This window comes from Lissotriton vulgaris, chromosome 1_1, assembly GCF_964263255.1.
Source record: "Lissotriton vulgaris chromosome 1_1, aLisVul1.2, whole genome shotgun sequence".
In the NCBI taxonomy this organism is placed as follows: Eukaryota; Metazoa; Chordata; class Amphibia; order Caudata; family Salamandridae; genus Lissotriton; species Lissotriton vulgaris.
The window spans coordinates 856,811,150-856,837,014 of record NC_141685.1 but is presented as its reverse complement, the minus strand read 5'-3'; the positions used below and the strand labels follow the sequence as shown (position 1 = coordinate 856,837,014).

Here is a 25,865-nt window from a genome sequence, read left to right as displayed (position 1 = left end):
GATTACGCAAACATTTGTTTTGTCCTTGACAAGGAGAGACAGATCTATGTACCCCCACACATCAGCGCCATATAATATGGCTGTATTGATTTTCGCTTCATAAATTTTTATCACCGGGGCAATACGTTTAGTCAGTGACTTTTTTTGCTCCTGTAATAAGCAGCCCGAGAGGCGGACAAACTTAAGATAAAGGGCCTCAATCTGGGGTTTCCAGCTAAATCGGTAGTCCAGGGTCACACCCAAGTACATCATTGTATCCACTTGTTCAATCAGGGTACCATTCAAAGTAATAGAGGTTTTAATGGGGCTTTTATTACTGAAAACCATAAATTTTGTTTTGTCAGTGTTGATCTGCAGATCATTAACCCTGCAAAACTCAGCAAACCTGCTGAGGGCTATATGCAACCCCTACGAGTTTTTGAGAGAAGCAGGGTGCCATCTGCAAAAATCAACATCGGGTATTTAAACCCGCCCAAAGATGGTGCATCGGTTGGGGTATCAGAAAAGAATTTTACAACCTGCTTGATAAACAAAAGGAATAAGGTGGGTGCCAACACGCATCCCTGTCGCACACCGCGTGTAACTGGGAAGCTGTCAGTCACCCGACCTTGTTTACCCCATCTCACTTTGGCGAAATTTTCTTTGTGAAGTCTAATCACTAAATCAAGAAGTTCAGGAGGCAGACCCAAGAGTCTAAGGGACTTCCACATTTTCTCTCTGGGAACTAAATCGAAAGCCGATTTAAGGTCTACAAAAGCGGCATAGATAGTGCCTCCACCCAACTTGACTACCTTCCAAAACAACATGTTAAGTCTAAAGACCTGATCTAGGGTGCTGGTGCCTGCTCTAAACCCAGCTTACATAGGGGACAAAATATTTTCTTGCTCCATCCACCCCTGGATTCTCACAAGTACCATCCTGGCAGCTATTTTTGGGATAGAATCTATCAGGCTTATGGAGCGATAATTCCCCGGGGCTGAGCGGTCTCCTTTTTTAAATACTGGTAGAATCTCCGCCCCTTTCCACCCCTGCAGCGATTGCATTCACAAGCATGGTTATGTAGGGAACCCAAATGTCTAAATTCATTTTAAAAAGATCAGAGGGTATTGCGTCCATCCCAGGCGCTCTACCTGAGTGGACTGTACCCAAAGCGTACTTCGTATTAGAGATATTAAAAACTAGTGAACAAACAGGATTAGAAGGCAAGACTACGTCCAACTCTAGGTGAAAATCCTGATCCACATCCGGAGCTCTAAACTGCAATGAGTAGAAATCCATCCAGTCTTCCACTGAGACATGATTCGCGGGGGTTTTGGAATCTTGGTTCGCACCCCACTTAACGATTTCCCAAAACTTAATTTGGTTTGAAGTTAGACATGCCGAAAGGAGCTCTGACCAATGGCGGTCCTCCCATTCCTTCTTCGCGGCCCATAGCATTTTTTTATAGAATAGCCGGGCCGTTCTGATAACTGCAATGTCTCTAGATTTGATCGCTAAGATCTGTCTACTGTGTGCTACCCTACAGCTTTTGTTGTACCATTTTGTCCGGACTTTATCCTTCCTTGGTATTAATGGGGTTGTTAGCAGAGTTTTTAATTCCGCGAAGCACTGGTCGTGAAGATCGCTAATCTGGGGGATAGTCTCCTGGGAGGATGATGCAACTACCATAGCGGCCAGGGTTTTTGCCACTTCTTCCTCTATACCTTTTATAATGGAGGGGTCTGCAACTACCCTAGACCATTTTACTCTTTTTCTGTCATTACACAGTAAAACCTCTGACGTTGAGCAGGTGGTAATAGAAGGCCCACCTCCAACGCCTAAAAGCTTGAGGCTCAACGAAAGGGGGTTATGGTCGCTCTCTGGGCGTACCACAACCTCCATATCGATAACCTGGGACCAGAGCTCAAGTTTAACAAGGAAATAGTCGATACGGCTCTTACAGACCCCATTGTTAAAGGTCGGTTGGCCTGATTTATCGGAGGGCGTGCGTCCATTAGCAGCACGCAGCCCCCACTCTAAACATAAACCCTGCCAGTAAAGTGCTGCCTCGGTGCCCTTGACGCCCTTTGGTATTGATAAGGGCGGGATGTCCCATACCATATCTTCATCAACCCCTAGATCCTCCCCCACACTGTTCAGAGGCTCAAATGAACTGTTCAGGTCACCAGCGACCAGAATCAAACTGTCACTGCCTCTTCTCCTCAAGAGTGAGTCCAGATCGTCTATAACTGGCTGTTTACGACCTCCAGGTCGTCCTCTAGCATAAATATTTATGAGGATTAAGTCCTTATTGTTGCCTCTACTACACTTAACACACAGGAGATCCGGATTATCTACCGAAATCTCCAGTAAGCTGAACCCCATGGGCTGTCTTATCCATACCACTAACCCTCCTGAGGGTCTACCCTTAGGGCCCTGTGAAGCCGGCTTGTAAAAATTTAGGTACCCTACCCTATGAATCGGGTTAACTGCCCAACTTTCCTGTAGAATGACAATATCAAAGGAGTCAATGAAATCAACCCAATCTTCACTATCTTTATGACCCCTTAGTCCTGCCATATTCCAGGAAACTATTTTAGCTGTCCCCACTTGATTACTAAATGGGGCTACCACAAGGGTACACTTATCCTCTTCTAGTTCAGCATTCACCCTCAAAAGGGAACTAGATCTCGGGGGAGGTGAATTAAGATGTACTTCATCATAGTCCTTGCTATTACCCTCCACAGTGGTGGGTAGGCTACAACCCATAGAATCCCTGCTACTAGAACTATCTAGACCATAAACATACCCCAGTCAATCAACACATTCCAACCCAGACAGTGGATCAAACCTGTTCGAGAGGCACGGGTAGAAGGGCGAATTAGGAAACCTCTCCACCACATTTCTCCCCACCGGTCTATGAGGTGGAAAGTTTCTGGGAGGCGTCGGGCCATACCTTTTTGGGTAGAAGTAAGACAAGCTGAAGGACTGTACATCCCCTGTTCTTCCAAATCTTGCCTCTCTACGAATATAATCAACCACCCAAGGATCCCGGAAGTTTATTAAAATACAATCGCCTTCCAAGTCCTTTGGGCAATAACCCACCCAATCAACTCTGCGGACTGTCAGTATCTTTGTGGAAGAGGAGGGTGGAAGGGGACGATTTTTATTAAGCCAGAAGGCTACTTTGTTCATAAGATCTCCATGTGATTCTGATTGTCTATCCCTTAAGGGTGCAACACCTGTCAGGACGATAGTATATGGTGTGGCATCGAATGGTAGATCTGCTGGGGGGGCCTTTTCTGGAGACTCTCTTCGATGGTTGTGTACACGCTGCTGCAACACTAGTACTGGAATTTTGATGGGAAGTTGGTTTAGAACTGCCTACCCCTGAAGTGGAGGCCTGTGCAGAACTTACAGGCTTGGGGGCAGATAACAGTGGAAGCCCATGGGATTTAAAACTTGCCTTCTTGGGTATAGCAGTTTGGGTAGCCGGGGTGGAGGGTAAATTTGGTGCACTAGGTGGCTTTGAGGTCCTGGCCTTAGGGACCGGTCTGGAGTCGCTAACATTTGACAGTGCCCCAGTAGGGATAGCCTTGGTAATGGTAACAGAATGGCCTGGGGGTTTTGGGTTAGAATGACCAGAACCACTAGAAGAGACCGAAAGCTTGGCCTGTTGGCTAACCAGTTTTTTAAGTAGACAAGAATTATCTTTAATATTGGTCTCTAGGTTTTTAGATTCATAAGTCTAGTTCTCTCTAGTACCAGGAGTAAAAGTGTCTTAATTAAAATTTCCATTTGTGCTAGCAGGTCGGCATTATTCACATTCATATTTACTATGCTAGTAAGAGGGACCCCTGTAGTATTAGAAGCAGAAGTGACAGTGCCACCAGATGGAATAGTAGGTAATGGTTCATCCCTTGAAAGGAGGGTTTCAGACACACGTAATGATGGACTAATGGTTTTAGGTGCCTTTGAAACTCCGCCTTCCTGCCAGCGTTTGTTACGCTTCCTCTTACCAGGACGATTCACCTCCAGAGTCTCCTCTTCGGAGGAGGAGTCTAGAAGCGAGGGTGTAGCAGAAAGAACACTATCTTCTACACCGCTCGCGGATGAATCTGTATCACCAATGTTATTATCAGAGATACAATGCAATAGAGGGGAACTTCAGTATCATTATGTATCTCAACAGGTACAAGAACCAAGTTAGGGGGAGGTGGTTGGTTAGGTGTGGGGCTAGGTACTGTAACAATGTGCCCCAAAGAAGAACGTTTCCCATTTATTAGATCTAAGGACAACCTTTTTTCAACAAACGCTATTTCTTTTTCTAATATACCCGTAGCTTTCATTATAAAGGCATCTAATGGGCCTGAAACCACCCCCTTTGATATCTGAAGTGCAACAGAACGATCTCTACCCGAACGTAGGGGCATGTTGAAGATTAAACAAGCAATACAGCCAAGATACAAAAATTACAAACCCAGCAGATGCCCAACAACAACTATAACAATTTGGGTGACTGAGCCACTTAACCAACTAATAGTCAGAATCACCGGGACTTTATCCAAGACCACGAGGGGTGGCCCAGCCCGGCCTCCTTCGGCCCCGGACGGCCACAGACGGTCCCGCCCTTGTCCCGGGCTTCTCCCGGGACGCTCCCGCGCGCTCCCGCACCGCGGGATTACCACTTAACTCATATACGTGATCTGTAGGAGTGGAAGCTGGGCGTGGCTAGCAGGGAGAGTGGCCAGGTGACGGGAGGCGTGGTTAGCCGGGGCTTCTGGGACTCGAAGTCCGGTCCCGATTGCTCGCAGCCCTGCAGCACAGAGTTTGCCTTCCAACCTAGTCCAAGGTCCCCTCGAGGCAGATAGCAGCGCCGCGGGACCCGCGGAGCGAGTACCGCAAGTTGTGATCAAGAAAACGGCTAGGAGAGCCCACACGAACTACCAGCAAGGTCCGTAGAGTGTCCCACGAAGTCCAGCAATATACATATATACATATACACACATTACCTACTGGCGGTCGCCAGTAGGTAGTTATAGTTAGGATTTTTTTCAATGTTAAATCTCAAAATTCTATTTGGAATAACTTTGGCACCGGTTGACGAATCTGCTTGAAAATTTCCTCAAAATGGCCTCGTCGAGTTCCGGTCTTTCCCTTGAAGTTTGGGGGGGGATTCTTCAAGAGGGGGCCGAGATAAAAGGGGGGTACCAAAACGCGTTTTCCCCATGTTAATTTCCATAGGGCGGTCGATTTCACTTTTAGCTCGAACGGCTGAATGGATTTACACCAAACTTGGCAAAATTGTAGGGACTAGTAGCCCGATGTGCCTTTGCTATGTCTCAAGATATGTGCTCCAGTGGGTTTTGAGTAATTTAGGTTAAAAAAAATATATATATCTATAGGCTCGCCCCGGTACGCGCACCGGGGAGCGCACCGGGCGCGCCACGCGACTTGCGCGCAGAAAGCTGATTGGCTCTGGGGTGTCTGTAAACATTCTAAACAGTCTGGAGCGGCCGCCATCTTTTGTCTCGGTAAAATCGAGACACAAGAGGTGGCAAAAACAAAGGGGGGAATTGACCATAAGAGGGCAGGGTACACCCCCTCCGGACCCCCTAGGTTTAATGTGGGGGCTAAAATAGGGTCCCGCGGGCATTTGAAAAAAAATATTTTTTCCATTTGCGCGGGGGAAGCGCCCGGTACGCGCACCTGGAAGCGCACCGGTGAGCGAAGTAAGGGGAAAATCCAGGACCATATTTATGAAGGCCTTGCGCTGCCAGTTTTGCGCCGCCTGTGCATCACTTTTTGTGACGCACCAGCGGTGTAAAAAAAGCGCATTGTTACGCTATATTTAAAAAGTGACGCATCTAGGTAGATGGGTCACTTTTTAAAACCCTGCGCCCGTTATACCTGCGTCAGGTATAATGTATGCAGAGGGGGCGTTCCCCCTCAAAAAGCTTGTTAATAGCGACGCAGTGAAATCTATGAGATTTCACTGCGTCACTTTTAGGATGCTGTTGCGTCAAAATCTTGCGCCTGCCTCACAGCAGGTGTAAGACTGCCGAAAGACCTTTCACATGGTGCTTTCCCCATGTGAAAGGACACATTACTGGAGTTCCGTCACTTTTGTGACGCACTCCACCAATGCGTCACTTTTGTGTTTACAGATACGCCAGAAATACTGACGTATCTGTAACTCCTTGTGACATGATTCGTCATATATTAAATATGACACATCTGGAATGTCGCAAGGAGTGCGCACAGAAAAGTGACGCATCGCACCAGCGGTGTAAAAAAATGCACCTCGTTGCGCTATATTTAAAAAGTGACCCATCTAGGTAGATGGGTCACTTTTTAAAACCCTGTGCCACATTATACCTGCGTCAGGTATAATGTATGCAGACGGGGCGTTCCCCTGCAAAAAGCTTGGTAATAGCGACGCAGTGAAATCTATGAGATTTCACTGCGCCACTTTTAGGATGCTGTTGCGTCAAAATCTTGCGCCTGCCTCACAGCAGGTGTTAGACTGACGCAAGACCTTTCACATGGTGCTTTCCCCATGTGAAAGGACGCCTTACTGGAGTTGAGTCACTTTTGTGACGCACTCCAGCAATGCGTCACTTTTGTGTTTACAGATACGTCAGAAATACTGACGTATCTGTAACTCCTTGCGACATGATTCGTCATACATTAAATATGACACATCTGGAATGTCGTAAGGAGTGCGCACAGAAAAGTGGCGCATCGCACCAGCGGTGTAAAAAAATGCGCCTCGTTGCGCTATATTTAAAGAGTGACGCATCTAGGTAGATGGGTCACTTTTTAAAACCCTGCGCCACATTATACCTGCGTCAGGTATAATGTATGTGCAGAGGGGGCGTTCCCCCGCAAAAAGCTTTGTAATAGTGACGCAGTGAAATCTATGAGATTTCACTGCGTCACTTTTAGGATGCTGTTGCATCAAAATCTTGCGCCTGCCTCACAGCAGGTGTAAGACTGACGCAAGACCTTTCACATGGTGCTTTCCCCATGTGAAAGGACGCATTACTGGAGTTGCGTCACTTTTGTGACGCACTCCAGTAATGCGTCAATTTTGTGTTTACAGATACGTCAGAAATACTGACGTATCAGTAACTCCTTGCGAATTGATTAGTCATAAATTAAATATGGCACATCTGGAATGTCATAAGGAGTGCGCCCAGAAAAGTGACGCATCCCTGTTTTCACGTAGCGATGCATCACTTTTCAGAAATGAGGCCTCCAGTTTATTCACTGTGTCACCTCTACGACCCTTTCTTGCGTCAATACGTCCGTTTTGCATACATTACACCTGACGTAGGAATAATGTGGCACAGGGGTTTACAAAGTGACGTATTTACCTAGAAACGCCACTTTGTAAATATGAATAAATAAGGTGCATTTTTTATTGGACTGTTGTGTCACAAAAAGTGATGCTTTGGTGGCGTTAAAGTGACGCATGGCTTCATAAATGAGGCCTTCTGCCTTCAAGTCCAGCAATGCATCTTTTCTTATCCTTCCACACCCCTGTTCCTTTTCAACATTTTCATTGAATATCAACATTCCCCATATTCACTCTTCTTCTCATAACTTTCTTTCCTAACACTCACCTTCTTTCAGTCCTCCTACTTCACTTTCTTTTTCCTCTCAAACCTTTCTGTTCTTTCTTACTCATTCTCCTTTCCATTATCAATGCACTCTATTTCACTTACTCTTTTTCATTTTTTTAAGAATATAGCTCTTTGATGAGAATTGGAGGTAGTTCTGAAAAGAACTTTTGGTTTTCTTCTTTTTTCTAAACAGGAACAAAAACAGGGAATGGAAACTGCTCAACAAGAGCAAAAAAACCCCAAAAAATTAGGGGTGGGAAGGGCAGCAATGGTTTTCTAATTCTCGAACCATGAGCTGTACACTTTGTTCTCCAAAGGTAAGCAGTTGATTGCAGTATCTGCATCTGAGGGCACCATGGTTAAAAGCAGGTTGAATGTTCGGAACCAGCTCTTGTGATCTCCCCCTCCCAAAAGAAGTTGCTCCTCTGGCTGATGTAGAGGCCCCATCACTGGGAACCTCTTGTGCCAGAGCCCTGACACTTTCCAGGGCACAATTCTGTGGGTGCTTCCTCTACACATGCCGGATTATTGTGAAGTTCCCAAAAGAGTACTTTTTCAAAGGGTTTCCTCGTGACAGCTCTTCTTTGCAGATCCTGCACTGCACTTTTGGAACATTTACCTTTTTTAGTCCAGGTGGGATTATAAAAAATTTCTCGCATTTGTTAAAGTTAGAGCTGTTGGTGTTGAAAATGACAATGTTTTTTACTTTTGCTTTTTTATTTGCAACAGACTGTGATTTGCCGCTGGTGATGGAAAGGCACTGTGAGATGCAGCTCCACATCTGCAACTAAAATATGAAGCATAGCGAATACTTATTGCATTGTCTCATTTTTGGTTGCTTTCTGTATAATGTAAGAGGTTTGACTTAATACATTAATTAGGCTGAGCAGGCATCCTGGAGCCTTCACCCCACAACGTTATCTCCTACGCCCTGTGATTGGACGACTTCTGGTCATATCTCTTCATGATACGATGCTTATGAAGATGCAGCCATGAATCATGAGAAGAAGTGGCAGAACATTCAGAGAGGGGGCAACAATGCAAGTCCTTTAGAAGTCAGAATCTGTATTTTATTAACACTCAGAATGTTACTAATGAAAAAAATGAACAAGCTTCTTAGCTAAATAAATATACTTGGGAGCATGACATCTGGAAACTCACGTGCGAGATAGGCTAGCTATTTTGAAGCAGGTTTTCTTTTCCCTGCTACTCATGCTATGTGTGGACAAGGACTGCTTTGTAAAAGGAAATGCACCTGGAGTCACAGGGGTCACTGAGCTATTTTCCCTGGGGAGCAGGGCTGGGTAGATCTGTAAAGAAGGCAGGGACCACAGAGGCCTCTTCTTTCCTTTCTTAAATATACCCTAATGGAACTACAGCCTTCACGCCAACTTGCTAGGAAAAACAGACACTGCCAGGCCCAAGAGGCGGGAAGTTAAAGAAAATTAAGCTGATCTTTCATTCTTATTTTTTACAGCAGAGATAAGATTTGTTTTCAGCTCTGCAAAGTTAGAGAATATTTTCCAAAAGATCCTCTGTGTATTCCCTTCTCTTTCGTTTTTTTTAAAAATCTTTCTCTTATTTCTTGCATTGCACTATTGGTACGGACGTTATTATGCCCGGACAGCCGCCCAGGCTGAAAAATTAAAAGTGAAAGTGCTTGTAAAACTTTGGTCAGCTCAGCTGCTCCAAGGCTCTGTAAATTAAAAGTGAAATCGGCAGTAATTAACAGAGCTGCCGATTTTGGAGCTGGCGACTTCAAGCATGGGCTCAACATCGTGCTCATGTGAAGCCCTCCAATATCTGTGGGTTGAGTTCTACTATATAATAACTGCAACAAAAAACAGAAAAACACTTCTGCATGAAACATGCTCCTGCATCTGATTCCAACAAAAACAAGATCCCAGGGACCTGGTAATGGATTGCTTAGTGCTAGAGGCAACGAATTGTGGAATGCTATTACGTCATAAATGAAGTCACTTCCTTCTCTGGAAGCATTTAGGGTACATTATAGAAGATATGACCAAAAAAGCATTATGTACAACTGAACTAATGTCCTCCTTAATGATAATCACGTTATCGACCACAGAAGGTAGAAGGGCGGATTCGCCACTCTTGCTGACATTAAACTCCACCACTGAGCTGCAGGGCGGAGCGTACGAGCTCAGTGTGAAGGTATAGGGGTTCCACCAAGAAGTGCCGGTACTATCCCATCGAATGGTGAAGCACTCTTGCCGTGAAATCTCTCTCCTATCAACTGCAGATATAGCAGCCTGCATAACAAGCGCCTGCACTGTCCTAATAATAGAACAGCAGCTATGCAGTGAAACCTCGGTAATGCCCAGCTGAATGTACAGTTGTCCTGATAAGAAGTACTGGAGTTGTGCAATAAAAGTACCGCAGACTCACGAGTAGCATTGGTACTGTTCCACTAAAAGTCTGGCAGCCCAGTAGAGGGTAGGTGCCCTCGTAAGTATTGCACTTTTGCTGAGAAGTGCGAACCCTTTCCACTAATAGTGTAACAGGCCTCGTGATAAGTGCTGATGCCATAAGCTGTTTTGCCCCGAGTGCAGGTGAAAGAAGTGTTAGTGCTCCGACCCGGACAGTATCGCCCCCTGTAAAAGCACAGGATGCACTAGACACCTCATCCACTTACTATGTTGTTGCTTTACGCTTTCTTATATATCACCTCGTGGTGAACATGTCTCCATCATTCCAATGAGCCTAGTCGGTAACAGGCTTCCACCCCTGCCTGCCCTACCACAGTGTTGGCCATCGCTGATTTGCAGCGCTGTAAACATCCGGTGCCAGTTATGTCCTGCTCAATGGTAATCACGTTATCGACCACAGAAGGTAGAAGGGCGGATTCTCCGCTCCCGGAAACTTCTCAGCAGCGGGCACTCAGCCCGCCGAGTTATCTCACTGGATTCCAGCATGGCAGCAGAAGGAGCCAGGTGCAGGCTCTCGCCGACATTAAACGCCACCGTTGAGCTGCACGGCGGAGCGCGCAAGCTCAGTGAGAAGGTATAGAGGTTCCACTGAGAAGTGCCAGTACTATCCCATTGAAAGGTGAAGCACTCTTGCCGTGAAATCTCGCTCCTATAAACTGCAGATATAGCAGCCTGCATAACAAGCGGGTAAGAAGCTTTGTTGAGCATCCTGCACAGCATAGGGACATCTGCACCTGTAATGTCAAAGCCTCTCTTGCTCTCCCCCACAAAATGTGACGTGTCTCAAAGCTTGATAAACAGCCAGACTAAAATACAACATTTCAAGAGTGCCTAAGGGGAGGCGGGAAGGAATAAATCCAAGCGTCACACCATCATGGCTTGATGCCACTCTTTTGCCATGTAAATGGTTCCAGTCTCGAGGACAATGAAGCGCGTGCCTCTGAGGAACAATATCGAAGTTGTATGGCTGCATGCGCCCCAGAGAGGCATTAAGGGCGATCAGTGTAGCTGGACACTTTCAATCAAAGTTCCAAAGCAGAAAGGAAACAGAAAAATGCGATACATGTAGCGAGGCAAAGGCACACAGCTAAAAAGATTCCTACAGAGTTTACAGAAACAAAGGCGATTTGTGTCTCATTTCAAAGCTAAGCCGGCCAGGTCCATTGAGAAAAAAAGCCAGAGAGTGGTCCGCGCGCGCCACTGCCAGGCATATGTTTTCAATTATTGCGCCTGTGTGGGCACGATAATTGAAAACATATGGGCTTTGGTGCGCGTAACAGACACCAATAGGCCATAGGCGGAGCTACGCAACCGCCTATGGCCGATTGCGTGTCTGTTAAAACACAGCACGCACTCAAAGCCCAATCAAAATGGACCTAGGAAATAAACATGCACGAGCATGTGGAATTTCCAGGTCCATTTTGAAAACCCCTACAAAACGGCTCGCCTCTAAATGAATACTGCTCTTCTGAAGTGTCAATTTATTGATTGAGACATAACCTTTTTCCCCCGACAAATTCCCAGCTGCGACAGCGCACCAATAAAAACAAGCATTGGCATAGCCAATAGGTCTCGCCTTTGGAGCATTATAAGTGTTTAGACAGAGCTATTGGCTTTGTTAACATTTTTAATATGTGTTGTAGAGCACTGTGAATGTTGTGCAGCATGTTGAAAATGTATGTTATAAAAAAAGTGCCTCAACCCCTTCCATGCTTATGACGAGCTCAGCTCGTCATGCAGTACAGTGCTCCTGTGCCCATGACGAGCTGAGCTCGTCATGACCACACCCGTTTTTATTGCTGTCCAGCACAGCAGAGGAATCTCTCAAGCAGCGATGAGGCTAACTATTTGTCACCTTATATCCAACCGATAAAACATTATACACAACTAAAGTATTGTACTAAAAACTAAAATTGATACAACAAATTTGTTCAAGTTTATTTGTTTATGCAATGTTGTTAATTTTTCCTTGCTTGTTGTAATTAATCTTTGTTATAGGTTTTAGGTCTCGGGTAGCGTTGCTGCACACATGTGCAGCTCGCTCGGCAAGATTTAGTGATTTAGAGTAGTTTCAGTAAAGGGCTTTAAGCCCCGCCACTCTTTTCCATTGGCCGGCGTCACTGTTTATGCTAAACGGTGGCCAGCCATTGGGAAAGAGCACTTTGTGACATTTAGTTTTCTCTTTTTCAGACGGCCCACTTGGAAGGGCTCGTCTGCTTTCCTACCGCTGCAAAAGGTTTCTTATCTTTATGGGGCCATATGTTTCAAACACATGGCCCCATAAAGACAAGAGATCAGCTGCAGCGTGGTCCTCCTTTCACTTTCGGGACCGTGCTTGTTTTAATGAAAGATCCTGACGTTTCCTATTTCCGCTTGATTTATTTAAAGATTCTGACGTTTCCTATTTCCATTGAAGGCACAGTGCCAGCGGCGCTGCTCGTCACACATTCAGCCATTAAACTAGTTTAAACCCCCAAAGTTGTCGTTGAGCAAGGAAGGAACAAACTGCCTTTGTAAATCACCAAGACACTCCAGAACAAAAGCCTCTGTGTACAAGACCCATAGGTGCCCAAAGGCCGCAGCGCACTTCACATGCCACTAAGTTGATAGCTGGCGATGGAAGACAGCTCCCAGGTGCTCCAGAGAAGCATGGCGGGTTATGTATGCTCCAGATTTTGACAAATTCTCAAACAAGAGTGATAAAAACATCAGCATAAAGACCTGCTGGGTTAGGTCGTACCAACCCTACATTGCAAGCTCTTTTCTGTCAAATCTGACGCTAGAGAAAGGACTGAAAAAAAATCCTTAATTAATAACTTTGCTATCTGTTTACAAGAGTAGCAGGGGGTCCAGCTAAACTTGACTCTTTCAATACGGGAGTGAGCCAGGCCAGGTCTGGAACTAAACTCCAGCGGCTGAGCGGAGAGAAGTCGCCATGAAAACGGTGCCAAGACCGAGGAGGCCGCGCCGTGACCAGGTCACTCAACCTGCTCTCATCAGAAAGGATTGTTGGGTTGGTCACGGAGAAAATTCGGAGACGGTAAACTCTGGCTGGTGTTAGGCATTGATCACCAGTGCAGAGATCACTGGACTGTGAAGTGCCAGTGTCTTCGTGCCCCCCTAATCGCTGAACTGCAGACTGGGGCCCCCTCAGTCCTCCAAGTGGAGCACAGCATATACACACACCAGAACGTACTCCGCCAAGTGCGGCTGTATTGTTGAAAGGAGTTATCCACTGACTGCGGTACTGAATGACCTGAGCACTAGTCCCAGCTCTGCTGCTTGGAAAGGGTGTGTGATCCTGTGGAAATAAGTTATCTGTATGTGCCTAACTCCCTTCTATGTAGAAGTCTAGTTTAACAACACTGGATTGATGTTGGAAGCGCAACGTGTCATCAAACATTCTATGCCCTGTAAAAGGAGTTGAGAACATTAAAAAGGCTCCCTTTACCTGCACCACTCGGCGGTGACATGTATTATGGTGTACTCAGGGTGGCTGCTTAACAGTTCCACACACACCCTCAGAGCAGTAGTGGGCCCAGTGTAAGGGGTGCAGTTCTCTCCGCATTTACAGGCCAACAGCATGTCATCAACTCCCCAGAAATATCACCGCAGTTAAGGAGCCTATGTTATTTTATAATTTATTTATAAAGTTTTATGTAGCACAAACATGACCCTGTGGGTAACAGAAACTTCAGTATCTGTGCTAGTGGTGGGGGTAAGCCGGGGGAAACATGATTTGTCCAGACTCTGAAAATCTAGTGCAGGGTTGGGGGTGGAGTGGAGGGGGAAGCGGGCATTCTAGACTGGTGCGTATGTGTTTCTGTCGCCTACTGTTCGAATTTAGATGCACGCAGCGCCAACAGCGAGATAGGCGACTTCTGGCTGCTAAAATGCACACTTTCATATCCCCAGTAGAGAACTATTTATATACATTATATAAATCTTAATATACAATATAACGTTGGCTTAGTGATTTCAAACAATTGAATAAATAATATTGCTAGTAAGATTGCTAGTGGAGCTCTAGATTACAAGTATTTATAATATGTAAATCTTAGTTAAGGGACAATTGAGCCCTGGATATACAACAGGAAAGGATGCGGAGTGAAGCACATACAGTCAGAAGCCTGCCCTGAACGTGTCAGCCATGTTTTACAAACTCCAGCTTTAGTGCGACCTGTGGTCAACAGACACCCCGGGGTCAGCCATGCAAGGTGGTCTGTAACCAGCAGAAGGGGACGCATCCTGTAGCAGTGGCATGGGTGGGGCCGCTGCTGTCTGCCGGAACAGACGCCGAGGCATTATATGCAGCACAGCCATCACAGCACTCACCCGTGCTGTTTGAGAGAGGTTGAGTGCACCCGAGCAGTGGAGACACAGAGGTAGGGACTCAACTTGTTCCTCAGTGACATTCCTGTGTCTGCTGACTGCACAGCTAACCTGTCCCCACCATCCTCAGACTGCGGTCCAACTGATCACTGCCAACCATGCCACCCTTAGGGCCACTCTCTGGGACATTACCTTAAAAATCCTTACATCGAAATCCAAAGAGCCCCCTTGAGAAGGACACCTCTGCACAGCGCACAGTCAATAAACCCCAAAAAAGGCACTCGGACCATGTTCTGGAGAAAGTTTAACTAGTTCAGCCCGTCAAGTTACAATATACCTATCTGTAATGCACCTGGCCTCTTCTTAGGACACACCATCACTGCTCATACCTCGTACAAGTCTAAAGAAACTTGAAAGCCACACGCTAATATATTTTCTATACTGTGCACTCTCCCATAAATCAGAAGGGTGCTGCAAGCTACAGATAAACGCGACTGAAGGCCGAGTCCCTTTAACAAGGTCAATAAACTCCGCCCTTGTTTGCTACACATCCTTTTTAGGTCTCGCCTTCGCAGCGCGCAGCATGCGCTGCATAGGAAAAAGACCTAAAGCCGTTGATTCCCTTTTTGAGGCAAAAAAGTGCACTTGTTCCATTGCCTTCAATGGCACCGCGAGCACGTGTGGCGATTCCCTTGCGGGAGCGAGTGGCAGCGCCATACGGTTGCAAATATCGCACCTTGCTGCTTGATCTCACAAGGGAATCGTGCAGGCCCCCTCCTCTCTCCCCCCTCCCCCTGCTGCCACGCGAGGCACGGGCGCTTGTGCTTGTATTTTGACGCCTATGGCTTTTTTTCTGACTCCGAAGAGTGCTCCTGAAAAGGTTTAATGAATTCCTGATTAGGTCTGTGTGAAGGCAGTGCTGCATGCTTAACTGTGCAAGGGGCATACTTTTGCAGGTGAAAATGCTTCTAAATGAGTGTAATTGTGCTTTTCTGTTTTTTGTTTGTCTCTCGTCAGGTAAATTAATTTGCCCCTTCGGGAAACCTGCCTTGCACTGCACCTCAAACAACACTGGGTATGTTCCCATTATGTTCCCTTTCAGTTCCAAATCTGGAAACGGGTTTACTCCTACTCATGACAGGCATAAATCTACAACTGTCCCAGGGAGGTTCCTGGTAATTAGCACTTTTTTGAACAATCATCTATGTATGTGGCTAAGACTTTTAATGCCTACTGCGGCCTGGAACGCCCACTTCCTTCCTTACTTATATTTAGCCGGTGTTTGAGGGGGTGTATTGTATTGTATTTATATAAGGCTTCCTCCCCTTGACTAGGCGTCAAAGCGCTTTTCCGCGACTAATACGCTACTCTGAAATTCAAATGGATTAGTGATGTCTGTTTGTTGGATTGAATAGGGTAATGTGTGTGTGTGTGTGAAATCATGAGGATTATGAAACTAGACATTTATTGCCCTCATTACCCCATCTCCGCCCAAACACAAGCCATAATTTGTGGCACTTTTCCCAGTCAAATGCTCCTTTTTGTTTGTTAAAAATACTCCCTGCCCTCCGTGACTCCGTTCAAAACAGCTGCGTCACACCCGGGATGCTCACTCCACCTACTGTACTCAGCTGAAGAAATGCTGCGCGTCTCGGAAAAGTTACTCACCAGTCATTAATGTAACATAATTGTAAGTTTCAAACAGGTACACTGTTCTGACGAAACAGAATTTGTGACCGCCTTTACGAGAAGTGGCATAGACCGTGCTTCATGAGCCTTGCTCAAGGTACGAAATTGCCGCCTGGCTGCGGGTTTAATAGTAAAACACATCAATAAACAGGCTTCAGTGGGCCTCTCAGGCCTCTGTTCACCGATGCCACTGCACAAGCTTTACCAATGGTTGTTTTGCCCTTACTTATGAGCTGCTGAGAGCGATATTTTTTTGGTAAACAGCTGTAAAGTGTGTTGAAGTAAATGAACCACAAAAAAACGATGGGTGCCGTGTGAAAAACCTCTGTGCGAATTTATAATAATTAAGATGTTATGCGTAAGAGTAAATCTACGGTCATTTACTACACGAATCCACGTCTACGGATCTACAAGAGTTTATGTAAACATTCACTACTCTGCAAAGTTGCAAAACTGTTTGCTTTTCCTTTCCGTTTAAAACAGCTTGATTTTTTTGTGACAGTTTGTGTTGCACATGTATATTAACAGCAACAAAATGGCTCTGCAAAAGGTATATTTCACTAATAACAGCTAACGCCCTTCTGCGCTATGCCACTGTGCTTAGATAACCTGCGCAAATGGTAAACTTGGAAGACAGATATTTCCAAAAATTAAAGCGAAAGCCTATGTGATAAAAATGATTTCGCAATATGGAAAAACAATCTCAGGCAAGGTAAACAGAGAAACTGTAGGGAGCTGAAGTCAGTATCATTGCATTATAGGGACAGGGACAACCTTGTGGTCTTTCCAGTGACCCTATATAAATCGCCTGTTGCATGAGACCGTACGCCCGTTCATACAATCAGATAGTTTTAAAGTGAAACATTGAGAAAGGCAGGCATGTAGTCACAGTTTGTAAACATGCTTTATTGTTATTTGCATTGACAATGTATTTAGACAGATGTGGAAAAATCATGTATACTTTTTTATAGTGCTACTCATAGTTCACTCAGTTCTGTGATCTGCCAGGTACACGTTCTTTGAAGCAGGCACATTAACCCTCCGCACTACTTTACGATGAGCCAAAACTTCCACTAGACAACATTTCAAACTCTTATTAGTAGGAACACTAATCACCAGAGATCTTGACATTTTTATTCTTGCCTGCAAACTGCCTGATTCACAAGGAAGATCATTTACTTAAATTATATTTAAACATAGCGCCCCCACCAAAGTCAACGCCAGGTGCGGCTGTACTGGTTGCACTGCCTTAAAGCCAGTCCTGCTCCCAGCAATGGGGTAGGACAAGCATTTACAGAAGTGGGGTCAGAGCTATAGCCTTTATAGGAGGAAAAAGATCTATGTAAGTGGTGGAATGTAATACTCCCCCCCCAAATTGCAGCAAGCAAAATGATTTCACAGATTTTTCTTACATGATTTAAGGGAGAGTAGACTTCAATCACGGAGAATTGTTAACATTTTTGGGATCAAATTTCGAAAACGCAGCAGACCCTTATGGGGCCTTCATGAAATAATCCAGTACTCTCATGGTGCACCTTGGAAGCCTGGCTTTTCCTAGGAGTAAATCTGATTTTTTTTAAATGTCTTAAGTCCTTAATAACTTCCACTATACCAAGATCCTAATTTTTCCTGGGTGAGCTGCTTAGGCCAATGACTACATTCCACATGACAGTGCCAGAATGTTACCATGGATACTGCAGCCACAGTCATGGGTACCTTCAAAAATTCCCTCCGGTATACAAGAGTCAGAGTTTTGCCATTGCCAACCCCTATAAAATGAGTACTGGAAATCTTATGACAAGAGTTACCTCAAATATCAGTTCCAACATTTTGCTATGGATCCAGCCCATATGCTAAGAATTATGTGCATCATATCAGGACCTTCAGCCAGGTATGGTGGTGGGTGTTCTGTGTCCCTATGAATGGGTTATCAGCTTTCTCAGTTAGACAGTTTGAGACCCCACAGCCACTGATGGTGCCTTCATAGAAGCATGTCATGGCCTGCAGATTGCCATAGGTAACTCCTCCCATCCATATGCTGTTAGTGCCCATGTCCATAAGGCAAGAATAACCTTCAGTATGCCGGACCAGCACCACACTGGCATGCAGAACAAACATACACTCACACACACACATTCTCGCTATATCTCTTGCACTCTTTCGTACCTTTGTACTCCGTCACACTCACACACACTGCCACTCACACTTCAATTAGTAAATTTACTTTAATTGTGTTAGAAAAACTTGCCCTGCTGTTTCTGCTTTACCCGTCTTGTCTTTTAGTGAGACTTAATAAAAACAGATTCTCTATACGTTATTCAAAACAATAATATATTGCCTTGACAATGTTTTTTACAAGTATGATGTGAATGAAAAATGCACTTCTTAAAATAGCTGTGCCGGGCTTATGTTTGGTTTCACAAATTTGGTACAAAAGGGGGTGGTAATGGACGGAGCATCTGAACCAATCAAACACTCACACCCAGTCAAAAGATCTGGGTTTAATCCATCACCGTTCTTTAGCCCACTCTGCCACCCCAGTTCAGACATGGCTATATGCAAATCAGTCTGACCCTGTGCCTCATGGGAACAGTCCAGCCCGAACTGCCAAGCCTGAGCAAGGGACTCACGTCTTGTACCGCTTTTGGCTGCCATAAGTGTGGCAGGGTATGCTCAGACGTGAGTCCCTTGCTCACTTTGCCACTGGATTCAAGCAAGCCGGGCTGAAGACGGCTGGAATGCCAGAAACCGGACCTCGGAAGCTTGTTTCCGATCCAGGGAAGGCATGGCTTGGCAGTTCGGGCTGGACTGTTCCCATGAGTCACAGGGTCAGACTGATTTGCATATGGCCATGTCTGAACTGGGGTGGTGTGGAGTGCAAAAAAACGATGGATTTAGGCCCAGATCTCTGTACTGGGGTGAATGTATGACATTGTTCTGCATTCTGTCCATCACCTGTGGTTTTTGCATTTGTCTCAAGATGAAGCATTGTGGTGAATGGAAAGCCAGGAATGGCTGAAGCTGCCACATGTTCTTTAATCCAGCACCATACCCTAAAGCCTCCGCCCTAGTCTCCCTCCTCGTGCCATCCCACATTCTCAGTCCACTCTCTCCTCTTGCCCCAGCCCCATTGTTGCAGATGGAATTAAGAAGGCATCTAGTACTACCTAAAGAGCAGGTATTCTGTGGGTGCCGTTGTAGAAATGTGTTGATTCATGAGAGTTGTGTATTTTTTATTTGTGCAGAGTAAGAGGTGTGCTCATGTAAGTGCTGGATGATGGTGAATATTGTGAGTGATTACAACATGAGTGGTGCGAGTGTAGGGTGAAAAATGTGTCAATGTGAGTGTTAGGTGAGCTGCATGAATGCAGTGTGAGAGGAGGGCCCATGTGATTGTCGGGTGATATGAGTGCATGCAGTGAGAGGAGCAAGTGCAAGGCAGTGTGAATGGTGTAAATGTAGGATGAGTGATGTGCATGTGTGTGGTGCAGGGTGAGCGGCAAGAGTGAAGGGTGATCAGTGAGAGTGACTGGTGAGCGGAATTGGCGCAGAGTGAGTGGTGTGTTCCTATGAGTCTGGCACACTATTGTCCCTGTGTGCAGGCAGGATGAACAGGGTGTCTGTATGAATGCAGACTGAGAGGTTTGTCTGCGTGAGTGCAGGGTGAAAGGATAAAGTGCAGGGTAACTGGTGTGACTCCAGGGTGTGTGCTATTCTTGTTTATGTGATATGAGTACGAATACAGGGTGAGTGTTGTGCCCATGTGAATGAAAATGTGCTTGAAGATGTGAGTGAAGGGCAAGCTGTATGAGCGACAGGAGTGCCTATGTGAGTGCACAGTGAATGATGTGACAGAGGGAGAGTTGGGTGAGAGGAGTGACTGCAGGGTGAGGGATTTGACATATGAGTTTTGGTGCAGGTGAAAGTCCAGAGTGAGAAATTGATGCATGGTGAGAAATGTGCTTGCTTGAGTGAGACTGCAAAGTGAGTAGCGAGGTAAGTAAAGTGGCACATGAGTGCAGTGAGTGGTGTGCTCGTGTAAGTGCAGGGTGAAAAGCGTGAGTGCATGGTGAGGGGTGTGAGTGCAGTGTGATCACTGTGAGTTCAGGGTGAGCGGTGTACTGATGTGACTGCAGGGTAAGGGGAGGGAGAACGGCATGAGTTCATGGCAAGGGGCATAAGTGCAGTGTGGTCACTGTGAGTGTAAGGTGAACAGTGTGCATGTGTGAGCGCAGGGTAATAAGAGGATGAACGGTGTTAGTGTAGGGTAACACATGAGTTCAGTATGATGGCTGTGAGTGTAGGTTGAGCGGTGAACGTGACAAGTGAGTGGAGTGTCATGTGCATGCAGGGTGATCAATGTGCTCATGTGGGTGTAGCATAGGAGGAGGGTGAATTGCGTGAGTGCATGATGAGCAGTGTGATCGCTGTGAGTGCAGGGCAAGCGTGACAGTGAACGGTGAGTGATGAGAATGAGGAGTGAGGTGTCTGAATACAGGATGTATACCCAAACACCCGGAGTAATTTATCCTTGTATTTATGTGTGAGTTGTATATGCACAGTATAGAGCCTGGCCACAGACTGAACCCTTTTGGTTAAAAGTTGTGCTCGTAAAATGATCTTTGAAGTGGTAAATGAATTAAATTCCAGTTACAAAGATGCTACATTTGTGGAAAAAAAAATTCTGTTTCAGGATGATGTCCTGGGGCTTTACCTTTCTGCTGGAAACAAAATTAAGAACCAGTGCTGGGAAGGGAGAGGGAGGAAATCACAGGATGAAATTGTTTTGTGAGTGCTTAGCCGTGTCTCAAAACCTCACTACACAGCGTGGGAGTACTGATATTTCCATTGACTGCAGCATGCTGCTGACAGATCTTTCTGTCTATGTTCCTTGCAGTCTTTCTTTTCTGGATAACTTCTCATTTGTACAAGAACACCTACATCACCCCCTCATTGTCAGTCACTCAGCTCTTTCCTTCAAAGTAGGCTCAATGAAGTTGCTCTCCTACCAGCAGAACTTTTCACATCTCTGTTCCCAGCACCTGGTGAAGTGGAGTTGCCAGGCAGACTCCATACCGTGGAGCACAATGAGTTTCTCGTTTGCCAGTTTTGAGGGGATGTAGGACATTACAACGCAAGCTTTTACATCGCATGCTTTTAGAATGCGGGTTTTACAACGCATACCATTACAACGCATAGTGCTTTGGGGCGCTGGATAGTGAATAGTTTAATTTACTATTCCAACTCCAGTCCCAGTGGATAGTAGGGAAGGTGTTGGACAGTATATTAAACCTATTCCCTATCCTAGAGCGCCCCCCAGCGCAATGCGTTGTAATGGTTTGCGTTGTAAAAGTTGCGTCGTAAAGGCACTGCGTTGTAAAAGTTGTGTTGTAAGTAATGTTTCCCGTTGTGAGGTACCTCCGATTCTGGTTCCAGAGAAAGCCTGGTACATTGGCTAGTGGTTTCTATCCTGTACTTATAGCAAGTCGGCAGACAAACTCAGCTCTGTGACCTGTTTCAGACAGTCCTTGTCTTTGGTGTATTCCTTACAGCCATAGCCTTTGCTTCAGTGCCAGCAGGAAGGTAGGGTTATGCTGTCCAGTCAGAGGAGACCCAAAACTAAGCCACAAAAGATGGAGAGGCTTCTCCATTCAATTTCCCTCATCTTTCGATGGGGAACATTGTCAGGAAAGAATGGAGCTAGAGGGGGCAAAGGGTTTCCTAACACTACAAAAGGACCTTAGTCTCCTTCATTCCAATCCTTAGAGTCTGATCCACCACAAAGGATAACAGTAATGCATTGGAGGAGCCCTGCAATTCATAATGGTGTCTGGGATCTTTCCAACCACTACTACACACACATCCTACTTGACACACATGAGCTACACACTCATAAGTTATCCATGTCTAAGGTCCCAGCATCCAAAGACATTTTTGAGGATTACCTTCACAGGGGGGAACGGACACCTCTAAAAGGGGAACACCCCTGGAATTCCATCACTTGATTTCCTCCTAAATCTCAGCATATCGTCAGCAAAACACCATCAGATGCACATAATCATCCATCTAGATGTTGTCATGTTGAGTGCCACACTGCTTTTATTGTTTCATGGCTTCAAGCATCCTCTAGCATAACTGTTGCACCATTGGCTGTCTGGAGGCGCTTCGGAACACAATTCCTGAATTTCAATTGGAGAGCACAGTATGAATCGTCCTAGTAGGTGCTCCTTGCTTACTGCTGAAACTCTACATTTACTACGGATCTTGTAATCACTCAGCAGAGTTTGGGGTGCCTGTACATCAACTTCATGGACAATGTGTGTTGTTGTTATGGTCATCACTACCAACAGCACAACACAAAAAAGCTCTTCACTTTAGAGACACCAAAATGATGGGTCTTTTTTTATTAATTGTTAGAAGGCTTAAAATACAGTTTCGATCACATTTGACTACAAACATAATGTGAACAGTGCTTGAAGTACCAGTAGGGAGGAAGGGGAGTGCTGCCTTCTTGCCCCATGGAAATTGCTAAACTTGTATATCTTATGAAAGCAGCTTCAGGAGGACCTCCAATCCCTATGCCAGGGGCTCTCTTAACCTGGAAGTGGGAGCCAGTAGGAGAAATCACAAAGTTCATTTACAGCATCTTTCCCACCTTCCAGCCACAATAAAGTACTCCTTCTGCCCGTTTCCTCTGCCCTATCTCAGGACAATACCCTGCTCACCTATGTTCTGTTCGGTTTGCCATCCTTTCCTCTGAGGTTCCGTGACGATTTGAACCCGTGTTTTCAATGTTGTCGGAAATACATAATATTGGTATCAGCGAACCGCAAATGATCCATTTAGCATATCCTGGTGTTTTCGCTATGCTACGAGCAAGAGCACTCCTTTTATAAACACATTTCTGATCTACCCACGGCATCCATCTTAGATCATGGCCGCCATTTTGTGTTTCTTGCCCTCACATACGCAATAACCTCTGATCACTTCATTTCGATTAAGGACACGTAGCCTTAGCCGGAGATTCACCTCTCTCATGACACGTGCACCTTAAACCAGATCACGCTGTAGCTACATGACTCGACAAAGGCTGCCTCCTCTGCCCGAGGCCAGCCCAACTGAACTGGTTCTCGTGTCCATTGTCCTGATCACGATTAGGTGGCCGAAGCCGGTAGCCTTGCCCATTTACGACCCACAACCATCTCTTATCCCGCTTTTCTATCTTCCACACCTGGCTCCGTTTTCTTTCTTTCTGAATCTTTATTAGGGGGAGGTAACGAAATTTACGATGAGGCGGTCCGGCTCTTGAATGCAATATTGACAAAGAATTTGTGATGAACTAGTGGGAACCCCTCTTCGTAGATGTTTAGTATCAGATTTTATCAACGGTTCCTGTGTACGCCAAATATTTATTGTTTGTGACACAAAGGTTTTGGGAATGTACCAACATGTAAAGAATTCGCCTGAAGGCCAAAAATCAGTATATAAGGAGCAACCCTCTTTGTACAAATTGAACAGGCTCCTAGTTACTGCCCATGTGTAGTTTCTGTGACTTCTGTGTCCCTGCAGTAATAAACCTTTGGTCTTTGACGCCACCATCGAGAAGCCCGTGTTTCTGTTCATTTGTGCACCAAGGCAGGTGGAACTCCGGGGTCTTTGGGTGTTGTTCCCTGACACCTCTGGACGGAACCAAAAAGTCCAGAACTCCAATTGGCGCCCAACGTGGGGCGACGTCATTCGGTACCGGTCCAAAAGCCTGAAGAGTTCGAGAAGCTTCGTGTGAAGATTCCTGAGGGAGGCGCCCCACTTCATCGATCCCGGCATATCGCAAAAGTGGCCCGAAGTTCTCTTCCACGAGGGTTCCCGTTCAGGACGGCTGCAGTGGGCCGTTGCCTTGACCGTCGCCCTGTCTTGGACCCGAGGTGCAGTCCTTAGTACAGCGAAACGTGACGGGTTTCTCCTTGGTGACGTCTTCAGTGCCTCAGTTAAGTATTTAGTGGTTGCTAGTTGGTTACTTCGTAAGGGTTGTTAAAATCCTTTTTGGTTCTTGGTTTGGTTTGGTTTCGTAAGATTATCACTGGTTGTTCTGGTTACGATAATCCATTTGGTTTAGTTTGGGTATCGATACATAAGTTCGTTTTGGTAGGCCTTAAAGTTCTTGGTTCAAGTGCACAGATCTGTTTAGTGTTTTGTTTGTTTTGTGTTCCGGACTGAAAAATGGTAAGTCAGAGAAATTGTATGTTGTCGTGCTTTGGTTGCAACAGTGACTCACGATTGGAGGACTCGTGTCTGGTTCCTCCGATTGGGACTCCCCTATATGACTTATATTGTAAACATGGTGTGGGTCCTATATCCTATAATGAGGTGTGGGTCCGCTACACCGAGAAAGACGGTGTCCTTAGTTGGCCACTGCATGGTAGGTTTGAACCCGAAATTCTTGATAATTTAGAAGCGAAATTGTTTAGGAAGAAAGCCCGGCCGGCAATGTTTGATTCTTTCCGTTACTGGCGAAAAGAATCCAAACAGAGAGAAATGAAGAGATTAAAGAAAGAACAGAAAGAGAAAGAAGAGTTGACTCTAGAGCAAGCAACTAGACAACTGCAAGATAACGAGTGTGAGAAGGCCATAGAGGTGGCCATTAGAGAGCATAATTTAGCGATCGACAAGTGCTACCCTGCCTTGCCATCGAAAACAGCTAAGATACTAGAGGACCCCGAAAACGATCCTCTGTTGTCTTATCTGTTACGGTCACCTCCACCGTATGCACAAGGTGCTACGGCTCCACTTGTACCAAATGTTCAATTGCCAGTTGCTGGACAACCTGGTATTGCTCCTGCCCCTCAGAATCAAGTTCCTGTACCTCCTGTGGTTAATGTGAATGTTCCTACGGCTCCTCCTCTTCCTGGATTGCCGACTTCTATACCTGTATCTGTCTCGCTTACACCTACTGCTTCACAAACTATTTTTCTCGATACTCCTACTGCCTCGCTATCTGTTCCTACTTCCACTGTGTTTTCTACGTCTGCGAGTGTGTTGACTCCACTTTCTGTTCGTCGAAGAATCACTGATTCTGTGTCTAATATGCTGTCTCCTTTCTATAAAACTTTAATTAGGACTCCTACTTCCGACTCTGTCAGCATCCAAGCACTGAGGAACGGGGAATTTTAGATTCCACGGCTCTCAGATGGATATCGAAGAGTAGGAGATATAGTACGAAAGATGTGTTAGATACATTTATGCAGTGGAAGGAACCAACGCAACGGTACGTCTTTGATGAGATGTGCTCGTTGTTACGTGAGGAAATAGAGGAAGATGATATTGAATCGAATTTAGAAGACTTGATTAAGGTTCAGAAAGAGTTTGCTGCTGGAATGATAGTAGGTGAAAATATAGAAGAAGCGATGGAACTGATCTTAAGTTATAGGAATGATCCCTCTCTTCGTTCACCGAGAGATTTAGAGAAAGGTAAGATGAAGCTGAGTCGCCAATATCCAATGAGGGAGGTTCCTCCGATTTGGCGCGATGCTGTGCAAGCTGATGCTATTAATGGTATTGCTGCCGCTCCGGCGCAATTCCAGAGAGTGTGGATACACATTCCGTGGAAGCGAGCCGAAGTGCTAGCAGTGAAACAGGCCTTACCAGATCCGCGTAAAAATCCTGCTGGATATTACAAAGAATTAACACAGACGGTTGAGGCTTGTATAATGAACCTAGCAGACATTGATATGTTATTTGGAAATGTAGTTCCGCAACCAGTGTGGGCTAAAATTCGTAGGGAAGATCATCA

General features: G+C 45.6%; 1 protein-coding gene across 2 annotated transcripts in view; it reads right to left on the bottom strand.

Moving 5' to 3' along the window:
- The window catches only part of LOC147748027 (cytochrome P450 2D15-like), a 513,923-nt gene that overhangs the window by 420,038 nt on the left and 68,020 nt on the right, over nt 1-25,865 (bottom strand). The window lies entirely within an intron of this gene.